The sequence below is a fragment of the Oncorhynchus clarkii genome, chromosome 6 (assembly GCF_045791955.1).
Source record: "Oncorhynchus clarkii lewisi isolate Uvic-CL-2024 chromosome 6, UVic_Ocla_1.0, whole genome shotgun sequence".
Lineage (NCBI taxonomy): Eukaryota > Metazoa > Chordata > Actinopteri > Salmoniformes > Salmonidae > Oncorhynchus > Oncorhynchus clarkii.
Window position 1 is genome coordinate 43,130,503 of NC_092152.1, and position 11,480 is coordinate 43,141,982.

Here is an 11,480-nt window from a genome sequence, read left to right on the forward strand (position 1 = left end):
AAATTGTCAATGGTTTGTTAGTTGGTTTTCTTGCTGCCAATTTAGCTAACAGCAAGCTGAAAATATTGAAATGTCCATTTTAGGTATGCTTAGCTAGCCAGTCTAATGGAGATCAATACAATTATTGGTGGTTCAATTGTGTATTGTTCTGTATTTTGTTGTAGTTGGTTCAGAATCTGATTCCATCATCATGCACTTCCAACCCCTAGCTCTGCAGAAGGTAACTTGGCCAAAATATGTACAAGCTGATGTCTAAGATAGCTCAATTTACAGTAAGTTTGTTATAAACATGAACTGGGTAGTGTTTGTATGGTTTGTGTTATGCGGTTACAGGTGGTAAGATGTAACATGAGGACCACAGAGTACCTTCCAGACCATTTAATCAATTTAGTCTACTTCTCTTATTACCTTTTGTTTTTGTAAAACGCAAGTTACCTGGAGTCATTCCACAGTGCCCTGCTGAAAAATACCCCAAAGTTGAGGCATTCCCTCCTGACAAGCAGGAGGGAGTGGACAAACCTTGCGGTTACAGAGCACAACAAAATTGTGGGACTGAAACCAGCAAGGGACACTGAAAGGTATAAAATCAAGACTACAACAGTAATGACACAACCACATCATTCTTCCCTCTGCTGATTCTCAAAACACAATACAAAGACATGTTTACAAAATTCCCTGTCAAGGGCTACTATTGACAAGAATGAAGGAGGTTTGCAGACAGCACTTTGAGATGAAGGGTTTTTTGGTTGTGCAGCTTGTGCCTGTACAGTAAATGTACTGTTGAGTATGAGAGCGATTGAGGTGCCATTTCTCCTCAATCTCCCATACACAACAATGTCTTCCTGAGACTTTTCACACCTTCTTTAGCCCCCCCCCCCAGCCCATTCACTTTGTTGACAGATCATTCCTCTCAAAAGCAGCTCCCAATGTCCCCTCATTGTCCCTAAACAATACGCTTGCCGGTCCCACTTCAGTGATACCTTTTCCAACAAAGGAGTGTTGCCCTGCATGTCCCTTCCACAAAAAGTGTAAAATGTTAACACCACAACTATGTCTTTCCAGGAGACATGCAGTACCAGTAAATGTTCTGCAAGAGGACCAAACATTTGGTGGTTAAGAAGCCCTACACCACTTTCGGGCAGAATCTTATCCAGCTGGCCGTTCACTGCAGACAGGACAAGCCCAGCACCATAAGCACAAAGAGTCTCAGCTTCCCTAGCCCACCATGCCGAACATAATTGCCAGTGTATCCGGAAGCTTGATAAAGGACTAAGGCTGCGTTTGCACAGGCAGCCCAATTCTGATATTTTTTTCATTAATTGCTCTTTTGACCAATCAGATCAGTTCTGAAAACTGTCTGGTGTGAATAAGACCAATTAGTGGAAAAAAGATTAGAATTGGAAATTGGAAACGCAGCTAGCGTGGCTCAGCATAAAACCATGTAGAACACACAGGAGGCTGCTGAGGGGTGGACGGAACGGAGCAAATGGAATGGCATCAAACACATGGAAACCATGTTTGGTGTATTTGATACCATTCCACTGATTCCGCTCCAGTCTTTACCACAAGACCATCCTCCCCAATTAAGGTGCCACCATACTCTTGTGGTGGAACAAGGGTGGGTGGTGGTGGGGGGTTTGACGCCTCCACAGCCTCCACACCCGGTCGTAAATTAAGTAGGAGAAGACTCTTTACGCTCCAGTATTGGCTAAAGGAATGTCCCTTTATCTCCAGAGACCTTTGCCCACCCAAAACTCTAATGTCCAAAAAGTGGATAATGGAACAATAATTCTAACATAAAGAATGTGGGGTATGGTCAGTGGGGAGATATGGAAAACTAATGTCATATGGTTGATTATTTTGTTATGTCATTAAAAATCTTATGGAGGAAATACTGTAACTTGGAAAGTATGGCCATTACAGGTATGAGGTTTCATTCGATGCGTTGAGCATATAATGAGGTCAGAGAGCTTGTCAGCATGACGGAATGCCCTTTTTAACCAAGAGTGCATAAAGGCTTGGAAGATAAATCAGCCTTTAGACCAGGAAACATGAGGCGTTAGCTACATGTTAGAAATGGTTGAAACTTTGAACCTCAACACGAGGTGAAGAAATAAACTCACCTTACTTTAGACCAGAGAGACGAAGAGCTGCAGCTCATGTCCACAGTGTTCCAAATCCTGAATAACAACACAAGGAGGAAGAGGTGAGAATCTCACCTCAGACAATCACTGGTACAGCTGATTAGCTGTCCTAAGTACAGTATATAGGAAAGTGAATTCAAGTAGGACCATCCTATTACTCTCTTCAGACCATCATCTACTACGCTGCTCTCATTACCCCACTGGGGATCATCGACACGGCTGATTAGCCTATCTTCAGAGGACCAATCTTCCAGAATGACTGGCAGGGAACACCAACTTTTAGTTCTGCTCCAGACTACATGAAAAGTCATTGACCACAGACAACTAAGAAGAAGGACATTATGACCTTACACTCAAGAAGAAGAAGAAGATGGCCAACCGAACCCTTTTGCAAGAAGGCTTGGTTCCTACAGAGATCAATGACGAACAAAGACATTTCACACATAAATACATTCATGATTTCTTACTTCAAACGTGCCACAGAGAATAGTTAAGCTTTTTGGGATAGGGGGCAGCATTTTCACTTTTGGATGAATAGCGTGCCCAGAGTGAACTGCCTCCTACTCTGTACCGGATGCTAATATATGCATATTATTATTAGTATTGGATAGAAAACATTCAGAAGTTTCTAAAACTGTTTAAATGATGTCTGTGAGTATAACAGAACTCATATGACAGGCGAAAAATTGAGAAAAATCCAACCACGAAGTGGGACATCTGAGGCTTGTAGTTTTTCAAAGTTTTGCCTACCGAGTATACATTGAGATACTGATGAGGTTGCACTTCCTAGGGCTTCCACTAGATGTCAACTGTCTTTTGAAAGTTGAATGAGGATTATACAAAAAAAATATTTTTGAATTTCACGCGCTGCCTTTTTAGCGGAATGTTGTCAAGGTGTTCCGCTAGCGGAACCCCTGCGCTAGAAAGGTTAAATGTATCCACAATAAGTTTCCCATTTTCTCTCTCTCTCTCCCCCCCCCCCCCTCTCCATCTGTTTAACCTGTTTAGGACATGGCAGATTTACGCCCCCTTTGGAGAAATTGGGTACCCCTAGAAAACTGAAAAAAAAATTATAAAAAATTGCTAATATATGCATATAATAATTATTATTGGATAGAAAACACTCTAAAGCTTCTAAAACCGTTGGAATTATGTCTGTAAGTATAGCAGAACTCACAGGGCATGCATTCTTCCAAACTAGTTTTTGTGGCCATGAAAGTTGGAGCAACTTTGACGTCATGGCCCCCACCCTTCCCGACCACTTATGGATCTGGGGACACTTTCCATCTCTTCCACTAGATGTCCTCTTTCTTTGGAGCGTTCAATCGTTCAAATCGCGCGAGAATTGGCCCTATAGGAGTGATTGGAGTAAGTGTCGCGATAAAAAAACCTGTGCGTTAGGGCGCGAATTGGTCACAGCCATTCCTTTGTTCCAGTACTCCTGGGAAGAGCAAACGATGCTCGGTTGAATTGAAGTTTGTTTTGCACGTCTAAAACATCATAAAGCTTGCTTCTGCACTTAGTTTGACCTGTTTAGTCGACATATAATGTGTAATTTTGAAGTTTTGATGCGCAACTTATCCGGACCGGAGGACGTTTTGGGTGCATTTCAGCTGATGTTATTAGCAGTAGCTAATACAAAGACGCAAGACTTGAAACCAAACGATGTATTGGGTAAGTATGAACCCTTCCAGAACATTCTGAACGAAGACCATCGAAGGTAAGGGAATATTTATGCTTAAATCTGTGTTTCTGTTGACTCCAACATTACGTAGAAATGTAGCTTGGAACTGAGCGCCGTCTCAGATATATTGAATAGTGTGCGATTTCTGTAACGTTAAAAAGAAATGTAACAGAGCGGTTGCATAAAGAAGCAGTGTATCTTTTTAATAAGCCATCATATTTGTCAGTCCACTAGGGACCTTTGTCTCATGTAAAGGGTGTATGTTTATTCTGCATTATAATTTAGTTAGCTAGTAAATAAATGATTAAACCTCTTCCGTCTACCCCCTCCTTTTTAGAACATTCTGTTAAAAATCGCGCAACATTTCAGCGTCCTGCTACTCATGCCAGGAATATAGTATATGCATATGATTAGTATGTGTGGATAGAAAACACTCTGAAGTTTCTAAAACTGGTTAAATCACGGCTGTGACTATAACAGAGCGTGTGTTTCATCGAAAAGCGCAAGAAAAACTGGTCACTGAAAACTGAAGAAAATATCCATGCGCCACTTGCATGTATTGTTTAAGGGACACCAAATTAAATAGGGACGAGATTGCAATTCCTACAGCTTCCACACGATGTCGCCAGTCTTGTCATTTTACTGGGAGTTATTTCTTGGTCAAACAAAGGAGAGAGATTCCATTCCATCCGGTCTCCGACAGGACGTCTTGGAAGAGAGATTTCCCAAACATGATTTGAAGACGTGGAGCTATTGAATACACATCGCCCCGTGTTCAATTTGATAGATTATTAACGTTTACTAATACCTAAAGTTGGATTACAAAAGTATTTCGAAGTGTTTTGTGAAAGTTTATCGTCGACTTTTTTAATTTAAAAAAATGACGCTGCGTTTTGAAACTGTGTTTTTTTCTGAATCACACAGTTTCCATAGATGGATATTTTGGGTATATATGGACCGATTTAATCGAAAAAAAGACCCAATAGTGATGTTTATGGGGCATATAGGAGTGCCAACAAAGAAGCTCGTCAAAGGTAATGAATGTTTTATATTTTATTTCTGCTATTTGTGTAGCGCCGGCTACGCTAATTATTTTGTTTACGTCACCTTCAGGTATTTCGGGGTGTTGCATGCTATCAGATAATAGCTTCTCATGCTTTCGCCGAAAAGCATTTTAAAAATCTGACTTGTTGGCTAGATTCACGAGTGTAGCTTTAATTCAATACCCTGCATGCGTGTTTTAATGAACGTTTGAGTTTTAACGAGTACATTTAGCATTTAGCGTAGCGCATTTGCATTTCCAGGTGTCTAGTTGAGACATCTGCGTCTCAGGTAGGAGCAAGAAGTAAAACCAATTTCTGTAGAACTGAATCGTGACCAAGGCTGGGGTTTTTGCAGAACCAAGAAGGTTTTGATTGTTCAGAATGATGATGTGATAAGAGGTTAGGATTAATATGTTGACTCTTTTATGGATATTGTAGGTAAAGACCTTAGAGTTTCATTAGTGAGATGGTAACTCTTTAATGAGAATTGTATCTTTAAAATGGTGCCTAATACTTGTATGTTTGATTTATGAGATGTATGAGATTTCTGTTGATTGAATTTGGTGCCCTGCAATTTCATTGGCTGTTGGCGAGAGGTTCCGTTGGCGAGGGGTCCCGCTACCCCGTTCCCAGACAGGATATGTTTCACATAAAAATTATTTGATTTCCTCCAAATGTAACACAGTAGTATACACAATACGGGTTTCAATAGATAGCTAACTTTAGTTTATGTGGCTTGCAGGAAAAATTACTTAGCTAGGTACTGTATTTGATATCTGCCCTCTTGGTGCTGGCATCGGCTGTAGCTGAGCTTCTAATGTTAGCTAAATCCAACCTCTTTGTTTAAAATACTCTTCGCAATATTCCGATTGAAACATGCATGGTTGAATGTCACCATGTAGCTAATAGATGCGCCATCATCAAATCAATGTTGATGAGCGCAATCACTTGAAGCCATTGCATCTGGTCAGTTCTTTCAGTTTTGCCCAAAGGATTGTTGTCAGTGTCCATCTCCTTTTCAAAAAAGCCTGCCTTGGGGGAGCAGAGAATTAAGAACCTCCCAACCAAGTTATAGTTTTTCAGTGACTGGAATAAATGTCTGCTTGAATATATTTTTATTAAAAAAATTATTTCACCTTTATTTAACCAGGTAGGCTAGTTGAGAAACAAGTTCTCATTTACAACCGCGACCTGGCCTGACACAGAGTTACACATAGGATAAGCAAAAGTGCAGACAATAACACAACAGAAAAACCTATATAGTGTGTGCAAATGGAGTAAGGAGGTAAGGAAATAAATAGGCCATAGTAGCGAAGTATTTACAATTTAGCAAATTAACACTGAAGTGATAGATGTGCAGATGATGATGTGCAAGGAGAAATACTGGTGTGCAAAAGAGCAAGAAAAGTACATAAAACAATATGGGGATTCGGTAGGTAGTTGGGTGGGCTATTTACAGATGGGCTATGTACAGCTGCAGCGATCTGTAAGCTGCTCAGATAGCTGATGCTTAAAGTTAGTGAGGGTCTCAAACTTCAGCAATTTTTGCAATTCGTTCCAGTCATTGGCAGCAGAGCACTGGAAGGAAAGGTGGCCAAAGGAGTTGTTGGCTTTGTGGATGACGTATCGTGACCAATGAGCTGAGATAAGGCGGAGCTTTACCTAGCAAGGACTTACAGATGACCTGGAGCCAGTGCGTCTGGCGACGAATATGTAGTGAGGGCCAGCCCACGAGAGCATACAGGTCGCAGTGGTGGGTAGTATATGGGGCTTTGTTGACAAAACGGATGGCACTGTGATAGACTGCATCCAATTTGCTGAGTAGAGTGTTGGAGACTCTTTTGTAAATGACATTGCCAAAGTCGAGGATCGGTAGGATAGTCAGTCTTACGAGGGTATGTTTGGCAGTATGAGTGAAGGAGGCTTTGTTGCGAAATAGGAAGCTGATTCTAGATTTCATTTTGGATTGGAGATGCTTAATGTGAGTCTGGAAGGAGAGTTTACAGTCTAGCCAGACACCTAGGTATTTGTAGTTGTCCACATATTCTAAGTCAGAACCGTCTAGAGTAGTGATGCTAGTCAGGCGGGCGGGTGTGGGCAACAATCGAAGAGCATGCATTTAGTTTTACTAGCTTTTAAGACCAGTTGGAGGCCACAGAAGGAGTGTTGTATTGCATTGAAGCTTGTTTGGAGAGTTGATAACACAGTGCCCAAAGAAGCGCCAGATGTATACAGAATGGTGTCATCTGCGTAGAGGTGATCAAGGAATCACCAGCCGCAAGATACCCTGTGGTATCCCCATAGAGACTGCCAGAGGTCCAGACAACAGGCCCTCCATTTTGACCTGCTGAACGCTATCTGAGAAGTAGTTGGTGAACCAGGCAAGGCAGTCATTTGAGAAACCAAGGCTGTTGAGTCTGCTGATAAGAATACGGTGATTGACAAGAATTGAAAGCCTTGGCCAGGTTGATGAAGACGGCTGCACAGTACTGTCTTCTATCGATGGCGGTTATGATATTGTTTTGTACCTTGAGCATGGCTGAGGTGCACCCGTGACCAGCTGGTAAACCAGATTGCACAGCGGAAAAGATACAGCGGGATTTGAAATGGTCAGTGATCTGTTTGTTAACTTGGCTTTTGAAGACTTTAGAAAGGCAGGGCAGGATGGATATAGGTCTGTAGCAGTTTGGGTCTAGAGTGTCACCCCCTTTGAAGAGGGGGATGACCACGACAGCTTTCCAATCTTTTGGAATCTCGGGTGATATGCCACAAATCAGTATAACATAGAGCCTTTGCCAAATGTCACAAAGCAGGACTACATCCATTTTTAGATCTCGTCTCTCCCCCCGTCAATACACCGGAAGCAGTCATAGGGTGTATTATTCAGCGTGCGCAGCCCTGACCTTCCTTCCTCCTGGACAATTATGTGTGAAACACATCTCACTTTTCTAGAAATGCTTCAGAAATGATGAAAACAAGCACATATTCCCCCAGGGTGAAATTCCTCTTTAACAGAGAGCGAAGTGCTTTTTCTCTGGGCTTTCTTCTGGTTTTTATGCTAGTTAGAAAACTTGAAAACGCATCACCCCAACAAACCTTCAAGCAAATCATTAGCGAAAGGCAGTACACATCCTCTCTTCTTTACTATCAACATGGTCCGATACAGTATGCTCCTAATATGGGATGCAAACCAGATGATTTTCAGTCAAAATAATCCAACAAATAATCCAGCCACAGCTGCAGGTTTGGGGAGGCGAAATAGAAACGTTAACATCATCATAAATGTAATGTGTCTGATTGAATGGGTTATCCCTGTATTTTACAACGTAACATGGACAATTGCTATTCAATTGAGCTAAATAGTATGAATTAAGAACCTGTTAAAGATAGGGCTGACTACTGCCCCCTTTGGAGGAATTACGTGCCCATAGTAAACAGAAAAAAAATCTGTCAAAAATGTATAATATATGCATATAATAATTATTATTGAATAGAAAACACTCTAAAGCTTCTAAAACCGTTCAAATTATGTCTGTATGTAAAGCAGAACTCTCAGGGCAGCCATTCTCCCAAACTCTCTCTTGTCATCATGAAAGTTGGGCCAACTTTGACGTCATCGCCCACACCCTTCCCAACCAGCTACAGATCTGGGAACAGTTTCTATCTGTTCAGCGCGGTGTCTCCTTTCAGTGGGGCCTGTCTTTGTGAGAATCGCGCGCTCCCTCGACTTTTGGCGGGCTGAAACCTTCGGGTCGCGCGAAAATACATGTACTTTCATGCGCGTGTCGGGTCCGGCTCTCTCTTTGTTCCAGGACTGACCAAACGATCTTGGGTTGTCTGTTCGAGCCAAGGATTGTTTTGCACGTTTAGAATATGCTAAAGCTTGATTCTGCACTTAGTTTGACCAGTTTAGTCGACATATAATATGTAATTTTGAAGTTTTGATGCGCGTCCACTAGAATTTTGGCTGCGTTTCAACCGGAATTTGTCGCGTTTGATAACCTAAAGACACAGACTTGAAAACCAAACGCATTTTTTGGTAAGTATAACTCCTTCCACGTCTTCTGATCGAAGAACATCAAAGGTAAGGGAATATTTCTGTGGTTATTTTGGGTTTCTGTGGACTCCAAGATAGAGGAGACATAATGCTAATTTCTGAGCGCCGTCTCATATTATAGCCTAGTGAACGAATTCTGTAACGTTAAAAATAAATGTAACACTGCGGTTGCATTAAGAAGAAGTGTATCTTTCTATCTATATGTAGAACATGTATATTTAGTCAAAGTTTGATGTGTATTGCTTGTTATCTGACGTTACCTGCCGGAGCTATCATAATTTCTCCGGACATCCGAGTAGCATTTTGTGAACATGGCGTCATTGTAAACAGAGATTCATGGATATAAATAGCATATTATTTAATTTTTTTTTAAATGTACTGTGTAACATGTCCTATTACTGTCATCTGATGAAGATTTTCAAAAGGTTAGTGAATTATATTTATTTTAATCCTGCGTTTGTTGATAGCATGTTTTGGCTATTCAAATGAGCTGTGTCTTTGGTGGTGGTTTGACATAAATATGTGCTATGTTTTCGCCGTAAAACATTTTAGAAATCTGACTTGCTGGCTAGATGAACAAGGTGTTTATCTTTCATTTGAGCTATTGGACTTGTTAATGTGTGGAGGTTAAATATTTCGAAGAATATTTTTGCATTCCGTGCGCCACCGTTCAAGCAGAACGTGGGAGGGGTTGTTCCCAAAAGGGAACCCTACCCGTCAACAGGTTTTAACTCTACAATTATTTTGTATTATGTATTTAAAACGTGATTATTTGCAAGTGGATACTGATATTCGAGTATGAATACTCATGCCCATCCCTAATACTTAGCTGGCTGCGTGTTGTAAAACATTTTTAAGTTTGGAAATTGAACCGTGCATGTTTTACAATAGGAAATTGTAAATAGACATTACAATTCAACAATGTCCCTTCAAGTCAAGTGTGTATTCTACCTTTACAGGACACAAAGATAGAGAGCTAAGTGTGAAATTCATGTGTGGCCACCATTATGGGAACCTGCTGCAGCTCAGCCTGCTAGCTAACACTTTGCGGTCTAGCATCATATCCAATAGGAACAACAAGTAAAGGGAGAAGGAGAGAAGTGTATGTGTGTGTATGCACATTTTACAGTACTGACTGTGTTGTCCTATTGTAGGTCTATCGCGGTGTCAAGGCTGGTGAATGGGGTGAATGTCGCTGTGGGAGTGGTCAGCTGTCTAGCGATCTACCCTTGCTACCTGCTGGTTTTCACGCTCTTCAGAATGAGCTGCAACAAGGTGACACACACATACTGTACCTTTATAACTCACACACCCTTGCATCCATCTACACACTCATCACATCTCCCCCAAAATGCACTTGAATCCCTGAACTCACCATAACGAATGTTTGTGTCCGTCATCCCTGCCTGTGTGAATTCTATATCTTAAGGACTCCTGATATCCCCAGGAGTGATAAGTATAATATTTGTCTTAATCTGTTGTTTTCTAGTACTGTATTTTACGTTAAGTGTATTTTACTTTCCCAGTAGCCTACCTAGTGTGTGAATTGCTAACTATTCCTAATTTGCAGCTGATTACTGACACATCAACCAGGATTAAGGGGCAGGGCAATAACTGACGGTTGTTGTTTTGGTAATCAGTGGCTGTAATGGAGGGGGAGTGGTTTCTCCTATGCTAGGCATTTAGGAATTAGTGTCAATTCTTTCACTCTCCCTTGTTTTCTCAGTGGCAGCTGTAAGTGGCAATCATGTCAGCAGCGTTCTCATTGCTGAAACAAAGACGGTTCTGCTGAGTTGTTCGAGGAAGGAAAGAGAGGAAGGCTCCGCACCACTCTTTCACTTGAGTATCTTACCTTACCTGGTTATTTTCAGATGATTTCCTTTTGCCCTTATGTAGCTTTGTCAACTCAGTGTGTGCTTTATATACCTGTTCACTCCTCTCCCTGTAGGCTTTACAGATGCTCCCCACCCCTTGGCTGCAACCATTCTAAATCGGCACCGTTTGGAACTGCTGATCTGTGGTCAAGAATGCTGAGATGATCTCAGCCTATGCTACCATTCAGTTTTTAGACATTTTGGCCCTGACAGAGACATGTATCACCCCAGAGAACACTGCTACTACTGTCACTGTCACTTGTCATCTATCACCCACCAGGTGCCCTTTGCGAGTTCGTCAATGAGATTGACACCTTGATAAACTAATTTCCCGATGGCTCACCGCTCATCGTTCTGCGCGACTTCAACCTCCCAACGTCTGCCTTCGATTTCTTTCTTTCCACCTCTTTCTTTCCCCTCCTTGCCTCTTTCGACCTGACCCTTTCCCAGTTCCCTCACACTCACAAGGCAGGCAATTCACTTGACCTCATCTTTACTAGAGGCTGTTCACCTACTAATCTCACTGCAACTTAATCCAGGTCTCTGATCACTACTTTGTTTCCTTTTCCGTCTCCCTCTACTCCAACCTTACCCACTCAGCCCCTACCCAGATGGTCAAGTGCCATCGTCAACTTTACTTTCTCTCTCCCACTACTCTCTCCCCTTCTAAATCCTTCT